Source organism: Anolis carolinensis, chromosome 1 (genome assembly GCF_035594765.1).
Source record: "Anolis carolinensis isolate JA03-04 chromosome 1, rAnoCar3.1.pri, whole genome shotgun sequence".
Lineage (NCBI taxonomy): Eukaryota > Metazoa > Chordata > Lepidosauria > Squamata > Dactyloidae > Anolis > Anolis carolinensis.
In genome coordinates, this window is record NC_085841.1 from 296515423 (window position 1) to 296538620 (window position 23198).

The following is a 23198-nucleotide window of genomic DNA, read 5'->3' on the forward strand; positions in this document are numbered from 1 at the left end:
CAAGAAGATCATTATAAACAATACTGTAGTGAATCAGTTAATCTTTAAGGAGAGAGAGTGACTAAATTTCAAGGATTGTATTTGAAGAATTACTCACAACCTCCGATTATATCCAAATCACAAAATCACAAAATCATATAATGGGAATAGATGACAAGGGTCTTCCAATCCAACCCACTAACATTCAGGTATTCACAATCAAAGCACTCTAAACAGACGGCCACCCAGCCTCTGTTTAAAAACCTCCAATGAAAGGTATTCCACCACACTCCAAGACAGTACATTCCATTGTTAAATTGTGTTGTTTAAGTGGAATCCCTTTTCCTGTATTTTTGAATCCAATGCTCCATGTCGCAGTCTCTGGAGAGTGTGATGTCTCATGGGCCTTGGAGTTCTGATCCCAGCGCCATTGTAGCTGAGGAGGATGAAAACAGGGGATTTTTGCCGGCTCAGCAGGAGCCGGAATCTTTCCAGATGCCTGTTGTTGATGATTCTACCCGAGAGCCCATTAAGGAAGACCTTGAACAGGCCTTTTCCCCTGCCTCCCCTCCTTTTCCCAGGAAACAGTCCTATGCGGCGGGCCGGGGTGAGAAAGAGCAGTTTTGGAGAAGCTTGAGATTAGCAGCTAAACAAGACATTAATTAGCCATGTTCCCCTGGGAAACTCTAGGCAGGAACGCATCTGGAAGGAGATGTGTTTCGCTCTCCTTTCCCTTGGGAAAGGAAGCTCAGGACACCTGCTTTGCAGAGAAATGAAACTGAGTTAAAAATGCCCGATGCGAAGGATTCCGTGCGGAGACAACAGATCAACTTCGAGAGTGATTTCGTGTTCCAGCCAAGTGTGGACTTCGCAAAGTCCGCAACTCCAGTTCCTTTGCCTTACCTTGTCTAGCCAAGTATTCAAGAACTATTTTGCCTTGTTTCCAGCCTTGGACCTTGTCCCTAGTATCAAGCCTTATTTCCAGTTCTTGCTGTGGACTTACTTTGAACTTTGGAGAGAATTTGGACGCTTCCCCACTCTATTGCTTGCAAATAGAGTGTGTTTCGGTTTGGATTCACAACTTTGGACTCTAATATAAAATATTGGACAATATAATTTTGGACTATTTCTGACCTTTCCTGAAAGGTTTTTTATTGGACTATATTTCCTACTTGTTTTTATTATTCTTACATATTTCCTTAATAAAGATATTAGATAGTTTTTGGCCTCCGTGTGTTGGTTCTTAGTGCTCTGTTGCCCTGGGCGTGACAGAGAGGCAGAAAAAAAGCTTCTGCCATCTTTAGTATATCTTTTTGGTCCCGCTTTCCAATCTGTGTAAGGTCATTTTGAATTTTGATTCTGTCCTCTTAGATATTAGCAAGCCCTCCTAATTTGATATCATCTGCTAATCTGATGAACAGGACATTTATCATCCAAGTCATTGATAAAGATGTTGAATAGTACTGGTCCCAGTTCAGAACTGTATCCACTTCACTTCTCTGCAGGATGAAGAGGACCCATTGGCTGGTAGCCATTGGATTTGCCTGGTCAATCAGTTACAAATCCACCTAAGAATAGCAATGCCTATCCCACATTTTACTATCTTATTTGCAAGAAAATCATGGTGAAAGTTCTTACTGAAATCAAAATACTGTATGTTGCATCAACAGCATTCCCTTTACTTAGTAAGCCTCTAAGTTTATCAAAAAAAGAGAGAGAAAATTAGTCCGTCATGACTTTTTCTGGGATACACATGCTGATTTTAATGATCACAGCATTCTTTTCTAAATGACCATCCATGGATATCAAAATCCATGGATGCTCAAGTCCTATTGTAAATGATTTGGATGGTGCCTTTCATGCCTTATATGAAATTGCGTAATGAAGGTTTGCTTTTTGATGTGTGTGGGTGTGTGGGTGCAAAAAAATTTGTTGAATCGGAAATCGTAAAGAGATTGGAAGTTTTGTAAATCAGAATCCCTTCTGAAGCATCTGCATGACCCACACAGAAAAACTTAAGAATCAAAACTGACCCCCATCCTTTTTGGTTACTGTTTTGTAAAGTTCAAAAGAGTCCCAAAGTGCTTTTTGATTCAGTGCAAGGCAAGAAAGTAAGCTGAGCTACTGAAAGGAAGTATAGAAACATTTGTAAGCTATTGTACCTGCCTCTTTTGTCATTCATCTCCCTGTAAATTAATGACTTCTCCACATGAAGGATTGATGGCTTGCTTCTCAGTGTGAAGACAGGGAGCGTTGCATTTTGGGAACAGCACAGAACTTGGGAGCGTTGCATTTTGGGAACAGCACAGAACTTGGGAAATGTAGTTTGGGAAGGGGAGGCACTCTATTCCAAAGAATTCCAAAGGATCTGCCCTAAACTACATTTCCCATTGTACATCAGAATGAGAAAAAACCAATCAGGAGAGGAGAGAGAGAGAGAGATTTGTCCCTCCCCTAAACAGCCAGTTTTTATCAAAACTTTAAAAAATCCCTAAAATCAGTAGATGTATGAGTATTTCTGAAAGTTGGTGTGTGGGGAGGGGAATGATCCCCTGTTATTTTTTTGTCATTGGAGACAAAATTCAAGGAACTAGCTCCTGGTTTTTTAATGCTGTTCATTAAAACATTGAAAATTCTCCAAAAAATCTGTGGACAAGTGGAACTTTATGAAATTTTGTGGGCTAACATTGCAGCAAGTTTCACCTCAATAGCTTTAAAAATGAGGAATGTGGAAGGCCCTGAAGTTTCCCCATGTATCATAATTTAATTATGCACATGCACAAAGATGGTTTAGGAAGCAAAAAGCCAAATGCCTGCCCTAAACTACATTTCCCAGACTGCTTCAGCATTGAAAGGCACCAATCAGGATAGAGGGCAGTTCCCCTCCAGCTTGTTTAATAAACCAAGAAGGGAAAGGGATCAGAGCACATGTGGTTGCCCTCACAGCTCCAAGAATCGTGTCTACATTCGCAGGCTGAACAGATTGAAATGAATCCATTAAAATGGGATAAGCAGGTGTCTCAGTTACATCTGTAGGTACTGCATGAATTCCGGTGTCCAAGTTGGCATGGATCTGAGTGACTTTATCTGCAAAGTGGTGTGCGAAACTGCTACACCGAGCTGCTGAGTGGTTGAGGTCCCACCCTGAGAATCAGGGTGAAGGAGCCCTCTTTTCACCTGGAACAGCTCTGCTGGTCTATTTGTTACAGATGAAATGGAGGCAGTCAAATAAGACTTTTTGGCTGCCACAATTGCCGTGGAATATGCCCTAAGAGAAGCTCTAGGTCATACTTGGTCATATTCGTCCTGAGTCTTCCACCAGCAGCACTCTAGTCTCCATCTCATTTCATCACTATTAGGTCCCTGGTGAACCAGGGAGCCGATTTGGGTCAGCTAAGCTAGAGGGGACATTCAGGGGCAATTGTGTCAACTGCCCTGGTCATCTCCCTATTCCACAGATCCACAAGGACATTGACAGGATCGTCTGCCACCATGACAGAAAAATCAGGAATCCATCCACATCCCCAAGTGCCATCAGGATTCCACCCGCATCCATAAGTTTATTGGGGCAGACCATCTTAATTGGTCCCCCACCCCTGCAGAGGTTTGAAGTCACAACTAATCTAAACCTGATCAGTTAAAGTTGGAAAAGCTCTTTGGACCAGCAATCATCAGTACTTATAGGTTTCAAATTCAGCCAGCAAGCCATTCTCAGCCTCAGTCACTGTATACAGAAGTAGCTGAGTACAAACACTAATTTCATAAATTTTCAATGGTTTGAGATATTGAAACTTTGTACAAATTATGCCTATCACCAGAAAAATACTCATGTATTTTGTCTATATATGACTATCTTTCTTCCTTTCTTTTCTGTAAAATCTTGTAATATTTTTCCAAGTCTTTGCAGACCTCCTTTAAGGACATCATGGCACCCGGTGGTCTGTGTACCATAGGTTAAGAACTAGTAGACTAGGTTCTGCATTAGAACACATTCATAGCACTTTCCTAGCATAATAAATTTGTTTATATTTTATGTTTAGCTGTGGGTTGGTGGCATCTCCTCCTCCTTTGGAAGAGACCGGAAATCTCCTGTAGAATTGCCACACTGAGTGCACTAAGGGCAGAGTTGGAAATTAGCCTACCTCCATTTCAGACTACAAAACATTAGTAAAGTTCTCTGTTATTTAGTTCCAATCACAATGGGACCTGATTATGCCTTCTTTATTGGAAAAATGAATTAATTACATTATTTGTGCATAGTTGCCTCCAAGCTCTGCATGAATGTTCTGCATGGAATGTAGCTATTTGGCTTGATTAAGCTTAATCTTCCTTGAACTGTCATAGATGTCAAAAAGCCACCTATGCTAATGCTTTCTGAGGAACAGGGAATCATTTAAAAATTGTATTTTCTCTTGTTTGTTCCGAGTGTACAACAATCGTTCACTATTGGGTGATCCTAGTTTTATGAAAAAGAGTAAAATATTTCTCTGTATGTCTATCATTCCATGGGAGAGATTGATTGAAATGTCAACACTGGATTTAAATTCAAAAAAATCATTCCCAGCTTTCAGAAATAGGTTTCAAATGAAACTATCAGCCCATGACAGTCTTAAACCTAGCAGTCATCCATAGGATCAGAAAGTAATATTAGGTCTCACAAGTAGTGCTGCCTCTGCAAAGTATAGTTTACAATTATTTTAATATTTTTAAGTGAAATGTGTCAGGCTTCGTTTTACTGGGAATCACATTTAATTTTCATTATTGGGGCTACAATATACTGGTGTAGTGGAGCCATGTCATAGTGAGTCAAAGCACTAAGTGTTTTCTTAGCAAGATTGATGATATAATATCTCCTTTTGCTCAGATTTCCTCATTTTCTGACTTTAGCTGAAAACTGCTTTGGATCCCATATTGGGAGAAAAGCAAGATTTAAATTAATCAAATAAACAGAGATCTTTGACTTACAAAGCCTCATCCCATTGTTTACATCCATAATGAGGGGGCTCTGTTTATAGTACTTCATTTGAGCACTATACTATAGTACTTCATCTGAGTACTGTGATTGGTGTGGTGATGGGCCTTTTTTGTTGTGGTTTCTACCATGTGGAATGGAGCTGCAGAAGAAATCAGGATTAGTCTCAGTATTGAATATTTCCATATATTTTGTTCCCAGTTATTGATTTTATTTATTTTCAACAAATAGCATGATGATGATGATAATTCTTATGATGTTGATGCAATTTTCTTTTCACCCTGCCTTTTATTATGTCCCATTATTTTTCAAAATCCAATCACAGGGACAGAAAGTGAGGTGAAATCTTCTGACACCAGACAGCAAAACAAACACCATTGTTCACCCTTACCCATTCTATCCAAAGTGTGTGTGTGTGTGTGTGTGTGTGTGTGTGTGTGTGTGTGTGTGCATGTGTACACACACACACACACACACACACACATATATATGGACTACCTATCCTTGGTGTACTGCAAAATATTTTATATGGTTTTGTCCTGAATGGGATAATTAGAATTATAAGCTCTACAAAAGATTAATGAAAACTGCCAGAATAGTTTTTGTTAATAGTCATCAACAGCATGCATTTTGCCTGGGCATAAACCTTTTAGTGAGACATGTGCACTAACAAAAGATGTAACAACACTTTCCAAATTTAAAGGGATTAAACAGTGATTATACAAGCTCATAGATTCATGATTGAACAAAATCATGGAGAATAAGACTACACAAATACTTCAAAGTACTTATTTATTTTGTGTCAAAAGCATTGCATAATAAATAAGTTTAAAAGTGATGAAATAAAGGAATCACAAGCAGCTAAATAGTTTAAGACCAAAAGCGGGCAACAGCAACCGCATTGTCCCTAGCTTTAAACAACTCCTCCTCGGTACATGAGGCAGGACATTGTGGGCAAGCATACATATGAGGAGTTGTTTGTTCTGCTCCACAGTCACACAAGGTGGAGGATTCCTCCAGGTAGTGCCATCTTGCCAAGTTGTCTTTTGATCTGCCCACTCTGCTTCTGAGTCTATTTAGGGACTTCCAGGTTGCCCATTCTTGGTTTGCCCCTGGAGGCAGACCCTCATGGGGGGGGCATCCAATTGGAATTGCCTGGTTATCTGCCCAGAGGAATACTCTTGCTGTTGCTGGAAGAACATTAAGAGGAGTGGTGGTTCTCATAAAGTTTTTCCTTGATTTAAGTCTAGTGGGAGGAGGCTCATAGTCATGCAGTGAATGGCTTTCTCAATGTTTGACCTTATTTCTCTGACAGTTAGCAGAAATTTCCTGTCGCACATCGGGGGGGGGGGGCAATGCCAGCTAACTTGTAGAGTTTATCAACAGGTGCAGGTTTAAGGCATCTTGTGATTATTCTGCATGTTTCGTTCAGTGCTTCACATGGGCAGATTTGTGCCAGACAGGACATGCATACTCAGCAGTTGAATAAGTACTGAAGTGATATGTGTGTGAACATAATCAGAAAATTACCCGTCCATGGGTGTATGTGCCTTCAAGATACCTATCGTTTTCTGGTGATCCCACGAATTTCACATGGAATTCACAGGAATATCAGATGTGGCTTTGCTAGTTTCTTCCTCTGAAATATAGCCTACATCTGCCAGTGTTCATTGCCAGTCTTCCAGCCAAGTACTAACCACCTTTCTTAACTTCTAAGGACCTCATCACAAAGGTCCATGGATTCGCCACACATCATGGCGAATCCATGGGATTCTGGTGGCAGTGTGTGTGTAGAGAACACCCTCACATCATGAGACTTACCTGGGACTCCACTGCATTGGGGGGGGGATCGACACCACCCAGCTTACCACCATTTTCCTGAAGACAACACGGGAAGTCTCCCATGTTGCCATGATGGCAGCATACACCACTTGCTCAGCCCTATTCAGATGGAGCCCGGCCAGAAATACACATGTCATGGTCATGTAATGGGCTCCATAGGGAAAGGGGAGAACAAGAGGCATGCATGGGGAAAGGAACCCATCTGATGAGGTAGTTAGATCAGAGGCATTCTGGTGCCTTCAGAGGATTTCAGCCTTTCTATGTTCTTATTGTTATTGCTGATTGTTTTTGCCTTCTTCTGAGACTAAAAGGGTGTGACTTGGTTTCCATGGCTGTGTAGGGATTCAAACCCTAGTCGGCAGAGTCATAATCCAACTATCCAAATACTCAAACTATTACACAATTCTTTTCCTCATCTATATTCTGTTGTGGGAATATTAAATGCATCTGTCTGGCCATTATTTGAAAAGGAATGCTGATCTGGGTAAGGCTTTGAACTGATCCATCAGAATTCTCCTTAACAATTTTAAGTGAGCTAGAAGTTATAGTATTGAGCCATACTAATATTTTGAGTGTCACCACTTGTCTTACAAGCTTTAAGTATTCCAGTTTGTTTAGATAAAAGACTACCCTTGAACTTCTAAGGAGAAAAAAATAATTAGACATGACTTCCAAGTTCACTTCACAGAGAAATCCAATTGATATTCAATTAATAATAAATCCCACTGAGTTCAATGGTACTTATTTCCTACTGAGTTCAAAATATACAACAAAATAGAGGGAGCATTCTGGCCTAAACCATTTTGTTCTAAGATATTGGGTTATCTACTGCACCATGAACAACAGTACAAATGCATCATCACACCGATCATAATACAAAGGAGAATAATCCCTAATAGTTAAAGAATAGGGACATGGCCAGTTTACATATTCCTCCCTAAAAACAAAAGACCCTCTATGTGCTAGAAAGCTAACATTCTGAGGGGGAAAACTTTTAACATCACTAGTGTGTTTTTATGCAATATTTTAAAAGGAATTTCTCTTGTAATATTTGTGACACAATTATTCCTATTGCTCCTGGATCCTTCCATCACCCTTATCCATACTCCAATCAAGTCCTTACCAGAAATTATGCAATGTATCCCAAAGTTCTGTTCCAAGAGGACCAAAAAACATAGCTGTTGTTATGCAAGAATTCTCAGACATCTATTAAAGAAAGAAGTCAAGACTTCTGGTTGTATTTTTAAAGGTGGTATTTCACTGTGGCTGAAGAACATCTGCAACAGGGAATTTAGAAACAAGAGTCACAGTTCATTGGGCCCAGATGCTGTCAAATGTATTTTGGCTGAAAAATTCATATGAACTTTCATTGGCCACAAGCTGAGAAATAAATTACCACTGTTTTACAGCCAATAAGATTTCTATACAAAAGGAATAAGCATGGAAGAACCCAGAGGAGAAAGCCTGGAGGGAACACAACTGTTCATTACCATAAGTAATTAACCCTGGCTGAGCTTGATAGCGTGAGAGCCAATGACACCGGGGCAGCCTGCCACTAGGGGTAGTGACCATGCAATGCCTGCAGCTAACAGGCAATGAGTTTCTCCTCATGATGATTAGTTGCTTAAGTCTATGTATTTCAACAGGCACAAGCTTTGTAGAGAATTAGGGGTGCTTCAGCTTGAATACCTGGGAGCCTTTAATTAATACTGTAAGAATCTGTGATGAGGTAAATATCAGGCAAGTTTAATGAGTACACCCAGCTGTGTTGGAAGGCTTTCTAAAACAACTTAAATATCTTGTTCCGGTCACAGGACACTTCACATCCTCCTCAGGTGATTTCTACTTTGCATGAAAGAAAGGGCTGCACAAACACAGCAAGGACCAAGTACCGAGAGCACAATAATCCCAAATAAACAGCTCAGGGGAAGGTCACAGGGGCTTACATGTCTTTACACTAATGCACAGAGCATGGGAAATAAGCAAGACGAACTCCAACTTTTAGCACAACACCACACGTAGGATGTCATAGGCATCACTGAAACCTGGTGGGATGACTCCCATCACTGGAATGTAGCCATTGAGGGCTATAACCTCTTTCACAGAAATAGAACAAAAGGGAGAGGGGGGGAGTAGCTTTATCTGTCAATAGCAGTTACATTGCAGAAGAAATGCAAGACTGTAATCTGGGAAACCAGCTTGAAAGCATCTGGATAAGAATCAAGGGAATCTGGACCCAAAAAGATCTCATCGTGGGTGTAAAGCACAGACCCCCGAGTCAGGATGAAGGACTTGATGAAGCCTTTTGTCAACAGTTCACCAAACAGGCACAAAGAAGAGATGTAGTAGTCATGGGAGATTTCAACTATCCTGATATCTGCTGGAAAACAAACTCGGCCAAAAGCACAAAGTCCAACAAATTCCTCACTTGCCTTGCAGACAATTTTATGGTCCAGAAGGTAGAAGAGGCAACAAGGGGATCGGCTACTCTTGATCTAATAATTTTTTTTAATTTATTGAGTATTACATACATAAAATAGCTAAAAAGAAAAACCACCTTAGTGGATTGGGGGGGGGGGAGGGAAAGATTTGCACAAAGCAGAAATGAAAAGAAAAGGAGAAAGAAAAAAGAAAAAAGAAAAAAAAAGAAAAAAGGGAAAAAGGGGGAAGGGAGGGGGAAAAGGGGGGGAGTCTTTTCTTTCTTCCCTTCTTCTCTATAATGATGTTTTTTTCCATATCTTTATTAGAGATTTTATATATAAGAAATAGAAGAAAAAGGACTATATATTAGTAAAAGATAATATTTTCACATCGAAAGTGGGAGAACACTTGTTGTTATTAGAAAAGTAGGAAAAAGAAGAGAAGAAAAAATGTAAAAAAGAGAGAGGAAAAAACCAAACAAACAAACAATAAAAAAACAACCCAGAAAAAAACTGTAGACTTCCATCACCCTTTAACTGGTTCTTAGAAAAAGGAAAATTCTTAAGATCGGTCGAATCCATATCCCCTTCGTCCTCATCAGTTAATAAGATTGTATTAGTTCAGCAGATAGGATCAAGCTTCATTTGTTTTAAATAATCCTTTACCAGGTCCCAATTAGTTTTTTTCTTTGGCAGACCTTGGTTTGGAGATAGCCAGAAAGTGAGCCTATCCATATTCATCACATCCATGACTTTATTCAGCCATTCCTCCTTATTTGGGATCTCTTTCGTCTCCACAGCTTGGCATATGTTATTCTCGCAGCAATAACCAAATAGTTGAACAGAATCTCTTTGTCTTTATCATATTCTATGTCTAGCATTCCAAGTAAAAAGTACTCAGGTTCTCTTCTGATTTTTATTTTTAATATTGATTGTATAGCTTCATTTATGTCTTTCCAGTATTGTTGGGCTTTTGGACAGGACCACCATAGGTGAAAAAACGTGCCCATTTGGTGTTCGCACTTCCAACGTTTATCTGAAGTGTTTTTATAACATTTCGATATTTTATAGGGGGATATATACCACCTATATTGCATTTTTAGCCAATGTCACGACCCAGGCTGCAGAGCACCAATAACCATACACAGAGGCCAGAATCTATCTAATATCTTTATTAAGGAAATATATAAAGTTAATAAAAACAAGTATAGGAAATAGTCCAGAAGTAGACCTTTCAGGAAAGGTCAAAATTAGTCCAAAAAAGCAATGTCCAATATGAAATATTAAGGTCCAAAGTTATAATCCAATAACCGAAACACTCACTTGCCAAGCAAGTGAGGGGAGATGACAAGGTCCTTTAGTCCATGAACTTGAGCAAGGCTAGGAAATAACTTGATTCTTGGCACACAAAGCTTGATTCAAGGCAACAAGGAAACGAGGAGCAAGAACAAGATCCGTGGTAATTACTTGGCGAGGTCCGGAAAACAAGGCAAGATCCGGGGAGAAAACAAGGCTGAGAACGAAGGCTTGGAACAGGAACAAAGGCTTGAAAACAGGAGTAGCTGTCCACACACGCTGCTCCGGTAGCTGACGAATTGACTCCGCAAGATTCCTTCGGGAGCAAGGAACCTAAATAGGCCTCGTTTTCCCACCAGAGAACACTTCTCTGGGGAATCAGAAACGAAAGTCAATCTCTGTGTCCAGATGTATGACTCCCTAAATTTTCTCATGGCAGCAGGCTTAATCATCTGAATGCTTTGCTGCAATTCTCAAACTCCTGCGATTAGCTTGTTGCACTCCTTTTTGCTGGAGATAATAATTACGGCGCGAAAAAGGGGGAGAACTCGACTCAGGGCTTGTTTGGCAGATTTCTGGAAGACAAGCCTCCTGCAGGTGCAAAGGCTCAATTTCTGGCTGGGATAGTTCCTTTTCTGGCTGAAATGGTGGAAAACCCAAGTTTTCCTCTTCATCATTCACAACAGCACTAGGAACGGGACTACATGGCCCATGAGTCATCACAGCCAATTCTCTCGCATGTCATACGCATAAGTATATCTAAGGCCCTGATTCCATATCTTCTCCCAACTTTTTAATTGAATGATGTTTTCATCTATTGTTTTCCGTCTTTACTGCTTTTGTCTTCAATAGTTGACTTGTCTCAGTCTGTTAATGGGCATTATATCAATACTTTAATTTTTTTCGTTCTTCATCCAATCCTTTCCCGGCCTCCAGTCTGTCATCGTCTTTGGTTTGTTCTGTGTTCTTGATAGTAGAAAGGTTAATTGGTGCATATTCATTATATCCCATATTTTCTGTATCCAATCCTCTTTATTTGGTATTACTTTTTGTTTCCATAGTCTGGCAAGCACTATTCTGGCTGCGGTTGTTAAATATGGAAATATTTCATCTTCGTTCTTTCCCCATTGCATGTTAGACATCCCCAATAGGAAGTATTCTGGGACTAAACAAATTTGTATTTTTAGAATCTTCTGACACTTGTTATGTATCTCTCTCCAATAGGGTTTTATTTTTTCACAGGACCACCACGTATGTAGATAGGTGCCATCGCTTTTCCCACACTTCCAGCATTTGATATTCTTGTCTTTTGCAAATTTTGTTATTTTCTTTGGTGTCATAGGCCATTGGTAAAACATCTTTAACCAATTTTCTTTTAGGTCATAGGCGTATGTATAATTTAACTTTTTTTCCCAAATCATTTCCCATTCATCTAGTATAATTCTTCTTCCTATATCCTTTGCCCATTTTATCATACATTGCAGACAATTTTATGGTCCAGAAGGTAGAAGAGGCAACAAGGGGATCGGCTACTCTTGATCTAATCTTAACAAATGTGGAAGACCTGATAAATACAGTCAAAGTGGTCGGATCCTTAGGGGCAAGTGAACATGTGCTCCTGCAGTTTGCCATACAAAAGAAGGCTGAAACTAAGACAAGTCAAACACGCATTCTGGACTTTAAGAGAGCTGACTTCCAAAAAATGAAGAAAATACTGAGCGACATTCCATGGATGCCAATACTAAAAGACAAGGGAGTTAAGGATGGATGGGAGTTTTTTAAAAGTGAAATACTCAAGGCGTAAATGCAAACAGTGCCAACAAAGAAAAAAAATAAGACAAGTGCGAAGAAGCCAGAATGGATGTCCAAAGAACTTCTAAATGGGCTAAGACTAAAAAGAGACATGCACAAGAAGTGGAAAAGGGGAGAAATCACCAAAGAAGAATTCAAACATATAGCCAACTCCTGTAGAGAAAAGGTTCGCAAGGCTAAACTGCAAAATGATCTCAGGCTTGCTAGGGACATTAAAAACAACAAAAAAGGCTTTTTTGCTTACGTTGGTAGAAAAAGGAAGAACAAGGAGGCGATAGGTCCTCTGCAAGGAGAAGATGGGGTGATAGTGACAAGGGACAGGGAATAGGCAGAACTACTTAATGCCTTCTTTACCTCGGTATTCTCACAAAAAAAGCCATCTTCAACCTCAACAACATGGAATGGACGAAGGATTAGGGGAAATCCAACCCCAAATACGGAAAAAGTAGTCCAGGTACACCTGGCCGCTCTAAACGAATTCAAGTCCCCAGGGCCAGATCAACTACATCCAAGAGTATTGAAGGAACTAGCTGAAGTTATTTCAGAACCACTGGCAATCATATTTGACAGGTCTTGGAGAACGGGAGAAGGGACAACGCCGGCTCTTCGGCTTAGAAATGGAGATGAGCACCAACCTCCAGAGTCAGACATGACTGGACTTAACGTCAGGGGAAACCTTTATCATAATATCCATGTTTTCCCCAATAGCAGGACTCATAGTGGCTTGCTTTTTTTAAAAAAAAAACACTAGAAAAAAGTCAGTATAAAAATTATTTAAAGATAATGAAACAATGTGTAGAGCTGAGCCCATTTGAAATTCATTAGAAGACAATATAAGAAATTAATATAATGTGAGGAGCACAATTACAATAGATAGATGCCTCCTATGCCTTTGTTTTATAGAGTTGGCTTTATTTCTGTTCTCGATGGCAATCAATGTGACCTTTTTATACCACATTGGCATTAAACAAAAATTCCAAAGCAGTCTGCTTGTTTGATAGAAGATGAAACAAAGGCTTTTTAGCTGACCTCTGCAAGAGGCTCATCGGGGGAAAATAAACCTGAAAACAAGCAATCAGTCAATCAGACTATACTTCAATAGGAACCTTAATGCCAGGCATTGCAGGGTGCTTTAATGAAAGGCAGAGGTAGAAACTAAATTAATAATGAATTATTCAAACATGAATGAAGGCTTTGCAAACTGTAACTTAAAGCAGGGAAAGGCAACTTGCCAATGTTGAGGGAGCATTGGGAGACATGCCATAAACCTACCACTGCCAGTTTCCACAATTGCAAAGCAATTCAACAATTCCACTCGGGAGAAATGGCATGCAGGAAGCATATACCTTGTTTTCTAGAAGATTGGTTTTCTGTTTCCAAATGTACACTGGGAGTATGATTCTGCTGGGGAAAAGGATACACTCCCCCAGGATGTACTGTACATCTTCATTTCATTTTTGCATGCAAGGATAAACGTGTCTGCTGAATGGAATTGAAATCATTCTTGTTTAGGAAATGGTATGTGAAAATACACTATTTCTTCTAGAAAAATATTATGTGTGCATAAATCCCAAGTTTTTGCACAAAAGCCAGGATTTGGGTGCAAATGGGTTTTTGTTTTTTTTTTCTTACAGTGATTAGTTATTTTCTCAATCTGTCAAGAAATATGCTGGTACATCATTTCTGGTGAAGAGAAATTGGGAATGTTCTTTGCATCTCCACAGTCCTGCAAACTATATTTTCTAAAAGAAAATATCAACTGATAGTGACAATTTAGACATAGGCAACAAGAATGGGGCAGGGGCACATGTGGCCCAATACCATACATTGTCCGCCTATATATATAATCCATAAATGTGACAGTACATCCCACTGCAAAGAACAAAACTGGACAGCAGCTGGAAGCTCCCTTGATATGGAGGTTATTTACCTGTAATCCTGTCAAGACCCCCAAATTGATGGCATAGCCCTGTATCTGTAAAAATATCAGAGATATGTTTTGAGCTGTTCTATTATTATAATATTCGAAATGAGTCAACCCATACATCATTAATCTGTAAATAGATTTGGAATTTGCATTCTTTTTTTTTCATGTCAGGAGCAACTTGAGTCGCTTCTGGAGTGAGAGAATTGGCCATCTGCAAGAACGTTGCCCAGGGGACACCCGGATGTTTTGATGTTTTTACCATCCTTGTGGGAGGAATCTCTCATGTCCCCACATGGAACTGGAGCTGATAGAGGGAGCTCATCCGCACTCTCCCCGGGTGGGATTCGAACCTGGCAGCCTTCAGGTCAGCAACCCAACCTTCAAGTCACGAGGCTTTAATCCACTATGCCACCGAGGGCATTCTAATCCATTGGAATCAATCTAAGAGCATCTTCTTCTTTTTTAAAAAGGTATTGCTTAGTCCCATAAACAACAAATGTTTGAATAAGCAAAAAGTCTGAATTCATCTCTGGGAGTCTGGAAATATTTTAAGACAAACGTGCATGCACATTACTTGTTTGCTTGACATGATTATTATACACTTGATTACTATCAGATGATTGTAATAAACTAATGCAACTGAAACACAGTACTTCATCACATGGATGTTCTTATGCCAAGGGAAAGCAGGGGAATCTGTGAGGCAGCGAGATGAATCTGTGGGGCAGCATTGGCAACCATCAGGCAGCACCTCACATCACTCCCTTACCATCTCTCTTCGTTTTCTGTTTGTCTCCGGCTTTGTCCTATGCTGTCCCCAGCTTATTCTATGAGAACACGGGTAGTCACTGTCCCCTGTGTCATGTGATGGGCTCTATCAAGCTCTATCTTGGAAGGTATTATTATTATTATTATTATTATTATTATTATTATTATTATTATTATTATTATTATTATTATTATTATTATTATTTGAAACACAACAAGATGAGTCCACACCAGACACTCTGCTGGCTGTTGTATTGGATCACATGTCGGACACTTCCCAAGTATCTAGGACTATGTGATGTATCGGCGAATAATGCATGCAGATCGCCGTAAGGTGGCCTTCTGCAGCTGGCAGGTGGTAATTTTATCAGCGCCGATTGTGTTTAAGTGCAGGCCAAGGTCTTTAGGCACTGCACCCAGTGTGCCAATCACCACTGGGACCACCTTGACTGGCTTGTGCCAGTCTTTGCAATTCGATCTTTAAGTGCTCATATTGTGTCAGCTTTTCCAGTTGTTTTTCTTCAATCCTGCTTATTATTATTATTATTATTATTATTATTATTATTATTATTATTATTATTATTATACATGTGTCTTCTTATCAGCTAAATTTATTTACTGTTTAATGCATTCATTTCTTCTGGTGCTATCTATGAGAAAATCTGCCATCTTTGCTTTCTGAAGCATTCTTTTTAAAAAATAATCTTAAACTCTTTTCAATCCCAAACATGAATACATTGGGCACTTTCGATAAATTAGCTTAAAAATGAAATACAGATTTTGCATCCTACATTCACCTAATTCAGAAAGAACAGGGATTCATAACATTATTATTATTATTATTATTATTATTATTATTATTATTATTATTATTGCTATCTGATATGATGACACTATGAATGAGAGACCTCTAAGATACTCCGTTACCAACAGTTTTGCCCAATTCTTGCAAACTCAGGCCTGTGGCTTCCTTGATTTAACAAATTATTTGTAATGTTTTTTTTTTCTTACTGACTTCTGTTTTACTGAATACTGTCATTTTTTCTAGCTAGTCAGGTCATAATATATCCAAAGTACAATAGCTTCAGTTTACTCATGAAGGCTTCCAGTGAGGGTTTGAGTTTAAGTTACTCTAAGATGTAGACAACCCCCAGTCTTGGAAGGAGGTCAACCATAGAAAGAGACATATGACCAGATAGCCTCTACAGAATACTTCTTCTCAGCTTGAGTTAAACAACACATTACAAATTCTTACATCACTAACATCTGCTCAGGAAACACAACATCTTGCAGAGGATCACAATTACTTAGATACTACTCAGTGGAAAGCCCTTGATAAATGCATGGGGGATAGCCCTGACTGGGACAATGCTTCACCACTATCACACTTACACAATCATACAGATTGCCGACAAAGAAAAAAAAATAAGACAAGTACAAAGAAGCCATAATGGATGTTCAAAGAACTTCTAACTGGGCAAAGACTCAAAAGAGACATGCATAAGAAGTGGAAAAGGGGAGAAATCACCAAAGAAGAATTCAAATGAATAACCAATTCCTGTAGGGAAAAGATTTGCAAGGCTAAAGTGCAAAATAAGTTCAGGCTTGACAGAGACATTAAAAATAATAAAAAGGGCTGCTTTGCTTATGTCAGTAGGAAAAGGAAGAACAAGGAGGCGATAAGGTCTCTGCACGGAGAAGATGGTGTAATGCTGACAGGGGATAAAGAAAAGGCAGAACTACTTAATGCCTTCTTTGCCTAAATCTCCTCACAAAAAGAAAGCCTCAGCAACATGGAGTGGACAAAGGATTAGTGGAAATCCAACCCCAAATAGGGAAACAAGTTGTCCAGGAATACCTGGCCAATCTAAAGTAATTCAAGTCCCCACTATCAGATCAACTATATCCAACTGTATTGAAGGAACTAGCTGAAGTTATTTTGGAACCACTGGCAATCATCTTTGAGAGTTTTTGGAGAACGGGAGAAGTCCCAGCAGATTGGAGGAGGGCAAATGTGGTCCCTATCTTCAAGAAGGGAAAAAAGGACGACCAAAACAATTACCGTCTGGTCAGCCTCACGTCAATACCAGGCAAGATTCTGGAAAAGATTGTTAAGGAAGTGTTCTGTAAACACTTAGAAACAAATGCGGTCATCGCTAATAGTCAACACGGATTCATAAAAAACAATCATGCCAGACTAATCTGATCTCTTTTTTCAATAGAGTTACGAGCTGGGTAAATGCAGGGAACACTGTGGATGCAGCGTATCTGGATTTCAGTGAGGCCTTTGACAAAGTCCCCCATGACCTTCTGGCAAACAAGCTAGTCCAATGTGGGCTAGGGAAAACTACGGTTAGGTGGACCTGTAATTGGTTAAGTGAATGAATCCAAAGGGTGCTCACCAATGCTTCCTCATCCTGGAAAGAAGTGACGAGTGGAGTGCTACAGGGTTCTGTCCTGGACCCGGTTCTGTTCAACATCTTTATTAATGACTTAGATGAAGGGTTAGAAGGCACGATCATCAAGTTTGCAGATGACACCAAACTGGGAGGGATAGCTAACACTCCAGAAGACAGAAGCAGAATTCAAAACGATCTTAGCAGATTAGAGAGATGGCCCGAAACTAACAAAATGAAGTTCAACAGGGACAAATGCAAGATACTCAACTTAGGCAGAAAAAATGAAATGGAAAGATACAGAATGGGGCACGCCTGGCTTGACAGCAGTACGTGGGAAAAAGATCTTGGAGTCCTCGTGGACAACTAGTTAAACATGAGTGTACAGTGTGATGCGGTGGCAAAAAAAGCCAAAATAGGTGGAATAGAGGGATAGCATAACTTTCCTGGATCTAGAGTATAGTGTCTAGATCCGGGAAAGTTATGCTACCCCTCTATTCCACCTTTGTCAGACCACACCTGGAATTCTGTGTCCAATTCTGGCAACCACAATTGAAGGGAGATGTTGACAAGCTGAAATGTGTCCAGAGGAGGTTGATTCAAATGATTAAGGGTCTGGAGAACAAGCCCTATGAGGGGTGGCTTAAAGAGCTGGGCATGTTTAGCCTGCAGAAGACAAGGCTGAGAGGAGACATGATAGCCATGTATAAATATGTGAGGGGAAGTCATAGGGAGGAGGGAGCAAGCTTGTTTTCTGCTGCCCTGGAGACTAGGATGCGGAACAATGGCTTTAAACTACAGGAAATGAGATTTCACCTGAACATTAGGAAGAACTTCCTCAGTGTGAGAGCTGTCCGGCACTGGAACTCTCTGCCCTGAAGTGTGGTGGACACTTCTTTGGAGGTTTTAAAGCAGAGGCTGGATGTTCATCTGTCAAGGGTGCTTTGAATGTGATTTTCCTGCTTCTTGGCAGGGGATTGGACTGGATGGCCAATGAGGTCTCTTCATACTCTATGATTCTAAGATTTTTTTGTTTGTTTGTTTGTTTTTTTGTTTTTTGTTTTTTGCAGTTTATGGTATTCATAGAAGTCTCCTCTAGCACCACATTTCAAAAATATTGGTAGTAAGTCTAATTCAGCAGCAACATGAATGTATGCTGAAATTTTCAGATCCAGACTTCTAAATATTAATTATTTTATTTATTTATTGAATGTGTATGTCACCTTTCTCTGAGAGTGGGACCCAAGCTTCCAAAACAATTTTGTTTAAATTCATAATAAAAATTTAAATAATTATAACTGCATACAAAAACTGTTTACAAGTACTTTTAAAAACAACACAAAGGTTAAAATATTCTAATATTCTTTTAAAAATCTTTCCGGTTTACATGCTAAAAGTTTCCTTGAATAGGAATGTCTTCATCTTCATCTATTGGTGAAAGGGAAGCAGGGAAGGGGCTAGCCTAGTTTCCTGTGAAGGACATTCCAAAGATTGGGAGTAGCCACTGAGAAAGTTCTCTCTCATGTCCTCACCAAGTGAGCATATGATGGTGGCATAATCAAGAGAGCTTTCCCCTGAGGATCTTGGAGCTCTAGCAGGTTTATATTGGAAGAAGCAGTCTTTCAGATACTCTGGATCCAAGCTCTAATAAAGCTGTGTAGGTCATGACTGACACTTTGAATTGTGCCTGGAAATTTACCAGTAGTCAGTAAAGTTATTTTAACAGGGATGTTAAATGTTTCCTACAGTGGGTCCAGGTCAGCAGTCTGACTGCAGTGTTCTGTGATGATGATGATGATGATGATGATGACGACGACGACGATGACGATAACAATAACTTTATTTGTATTCAAATCTACCCAAGGGGACTGAGGGCTGAAGTTTCTGATCACTTTCCAAATAGAGTGTATTACAGTATACAGCAGTCCAAATGGGATGTAATCAAAGCATGTGTCACTGAAGCCAGATGTGAAGTATCAAGGAATAGCTACAACTGTCACAAGTTTTAGCTGTGCATATGTACTTCTGACTCCCACAGAAATCTGAGTATCTGGGTTAAATCAAGAAGAACATCAAAGCAGCAGGCCTAAGACTTCAGGGGTAGTGTAATCTCATTCAGTACAAGTAGAGTCCTTATTTCTTTATGTGCCTTCTGACTGATCAGGATTAAGTTTCAATTTGCCTGGATTAAACTGTTTTTTTGGTACCTTTATTCAGTTCATGACTGGCAAAAGACACTGATAAGTACTGAGTATCATTGGCGTACTGGTGATGTTGCACCTCCAAATTGAAGTTGACTTCTCCCAGCATAGTGCTAAACAGCATAGAGGACAAGACAGAACCCCAAGTGATCCCATAGCCCAACAGCCAGGGAATCCACATAAAATCCTCCAGAACGAACTTCTGAGTTCACCCCTTCAAGAAAGACCAGAAATATGTATAACAGTGCCCCCAAATACCATCCAAGAGATGATGTTCAAAAAGATACCATGATTGATGAATTGGGATATTTATTTATTTATTTATTTATTTACAGTATTTATATTCCGCCCTTCTCACCCTGAAGGGGACTCAGGGCGGATCACATTACACATATAAGGCAAACATTCAATGCCTTAATATAGAACAAAGACAAACACAGGCTCCAAGCTGACCTCGAACTCATGAGCTCTTGGTCAGAGTGATTTGTTGCAGCTGGCAGCTGGCTGCTCACCAGCTTGCGCCACAGCCCGGATATGTTGCAGGGTCTATCAGAGCCAATAGAGAGACATTCCTCCTATCCAGTTGCTTATATAAGTCATTCACCAAGACAACCAAAGCTGTGTCCATCCTATAGTCAGGCCTGAAGCCAGACTGATTTAGATAATTCATTTCATCCAGAAACTCTTGACGCTGGGAAACCACTACATGCTCTAGAACCTTGCCCAAAAAAGAAATGTTAGGAACTCACTGATAATCATTCAGAATAGTTTGATCCATTGGGGATTTCTTTGGTAATGACCTCACTCCAGCCTGTTTTAGGCAGGATGAAAAGTTCTCTTGTAGTGAGAAATTTACCACTTCCCTTACTCATTCAGCCAGTCCCCCTTTAGCTTCTTTCAGGGGCTAGGAAGGGCAAAGATCTAGTACAGTATACATGTATTGGCTCTTCATTTTCCAGGTGTTCTGTCCACATCCCCAGGTTTCACAAATAGAAAATTATCCAATAATACAGGACAAATAGGTGCTAAGCTTACATACAGGTTTAGATTCAGCACACTGTGGAGAGGGTATTTGGTGAGATGCATGGAATCCTGATAGACTGCTGCTACTCCCAGGTCTTTTTCTGCTGTTGTACAGAGATTCAAGGTGGATCAAATTGAAAGAGACTGCTCACATCCCCAGCTTTCACCAACCAGGTCTCTACAATGCTAACTAACCACCTTATGACATTCAGAAATTTCCCAGTCGTAGGACACTTCAGCCTCTTTTCAAGCATGGAAAAGCACTGAGCTCTTCAGATGAATTAAACTACTTCCAGCTGTCATGCATAGCCCTCCTGGGTTGAAAAGGGACAGAAGTGTCCGAAAGGAGGGAACTATGGCAATCAACCTCATCACATTGAGAAATTTCCCCCTTGTAGGTCACTTCAATCTGTTTTCAAGCTTGGAGAGAGTCTGTATTCTTAAAGGGATGGTCACCCATGCTTTCTGTTCTCAATGTGATGAGGTCACAAATCAGCATATTGATTCGGGATCAAGGCCTGAATCAAGGATGTTTTTCCATTCACCAATTTTAAACTGAACAGTAGCATTTTTAGCCCAGGAGGGACTTTTGCCAAGACCGTTGAGACTATGTGAAGTGGAGGAACAGCATTGGAGTAACCAATATCTTGTGTCTCTTCCTCCTGCCAAGATAATGAGACTGTTTCCCCACACCATATCTCCCTCTGCCTATTGTTGTCGTAATGTCCATTCTCTGAGCTGCTTCCCCTCCTGTGTTGTCTTTGTGACATAACCGCCTTTGCCAGTAAGCACATTATTTTAAATGTTGCAAAAGTTAATGCAGTCCTCACCCTCTCAACTGAACGGACTGGCCCTCATCCTCCTTCCAAACCCCAAAGTGGCTCTCCCAAAAGATATGGGTCTGCTACAGCATGCCCCAGCCTCTGTTTCCTTGTAGTGGGGACAGGTGGCTTTGTGGGTTATTTGCCAGTACATGGGGCCTGATTCTGGGAGGAGAGTCTGGAGTCCACTAGGAAAGCAGCAAACAAGGAAACAGGCAGGCTGGTGGCAAGCAGATATACAGCAAATGGTTTTTTTTTCCAGGAAGCAATGGTGTTCTCTCTCAACATGTTAACTGCCTGTGTTGAAGTAAAAAATTTTTTTTGTAAATTCATGTCAAAAATGAACTCAATTTGAATTCTCACCCTTCCATATCTGGTGCAGAATAGTAGTTATTTTATGACACTGGGAAGTACCCTGGAAAAATCTTGACTTAGTAAAAATCATAATTCCAGGTTCCATCATATTCCAAGTACCTATAGAGATTGTGAGTTCATAATGTACTTGAAAAATCACAATGACACAGATCCAGAAGCACATCTCAGCACTGCGTTGGTTGTAGAGTTGTGAATGGTACCCATGGAATTAATAATAGAGTATATGCATTAAGGCAGACAAGATTGTATTATTTTTAATGGTAGATTTTAAAATTCCCTCCAGGTTTCCTATTGCTTAAGTGCTTTTTGATACCAAGAGGTTGGCTTAATTGCTTATGTGTGGAGAGAGGTTGTAAATTGCATGTTGTATTAATTCCCTCAGCTGCTAAGGGATCTACATCATCAAGGGAAAATAAAATGCCATATACTACAATCTCAGTACTGATAACAGGCAGAGAGAAAAAGAGTAAGAGCCAAAAAGAGACTTTTTAGTATGTCTGATGCTTTATTTTTCTATTTAGTCTACATGTGTTATCACTGACTTTCTGCCCTTTGGTGTTGCCTTTCTAGACAACATAATCGTTTATTGCTTGCTAACGCTAGATGACTCTTTGCCTCTTCCACAATAACCTGTGATTCCTATATCTTACCACTGTTCTACATTTTCTGATAAGCAGGCAGAAATCTCCACAGGCAACTGGGCATGCTGGTGTATAACAAAGAAGAACAGGTACAGCAACAAGACATCCCAAGGGCTTCTGTTTCCTTTCAGGAGCCTCAATGAGAGACTAATGAAAGAAAATTGGAAAGAGGAGGCAGCAGATATGAAATATGAAGCAAGGCGTCCGGAGATGAAATAATACCCCTGCTAAGGGAATGTGCATGTCACCGCAGCAAATTAAGAGGGGATGGAATCACAGAAAATCAACATGAGGCTGGAAGATCAGATGTAAAAATCCCCAATGAGATTGCTGTACTAGTGTTTACTACTACAGAATTACCCACAGCTGTATTCCAGTTGAGTCAAGAAGTTAATTAGAAAACCTAAGCTGGTCAAAATACCAAACTAAAAATGATGGGTTTTGAATGACTAAAATGACAAATAAAATAAACAGGCTATATCATATCCTGTTGTTAGACTGGAAAGAGTAACAAGATCTGCAACAAAAATAGCATGTAATGTTCCATACAGACTGATAAATTGGAAATGCAGCTGGCAATTCATTAGATAAATCTGGCCTAAAATGTATTTGCAGTAGCAGATGTTTAAAAAGGTATCAGTGACAACATCTAGCCTCCAAGCAGATGTGAATATTAAGCTACCTGTCCAGGCCTCTTGCAATTGTTTGTCCCTTTGTCATCCAAT

At 39.9% G+C, this 23198-nt stretch overlaps 1 long non-coding RNA gene across 1 annotated transcript in view; it reads left to right on the plus strand.

Moving 5' to 3' along the window:
• The window catches only part of LOC134292980 (uncharacterized), a 49758-nt gene extending 26800 nt beyond the window's left edge, over nucleotides 1–22958 (plus strand). The window contains exon 3 of the long non-coding RNA XR_010000058.1: nucleotides 22510–22958. This is a non-coding gene — a long non-coding RNA (uncharacterized LOC134292980). The remainder of the gene's footprint in view (nucleotides 1–22509) is intronic.
• The last annotated feature ends 240 nt before the right edge of the window (nucleotides 22959–23198 follow it).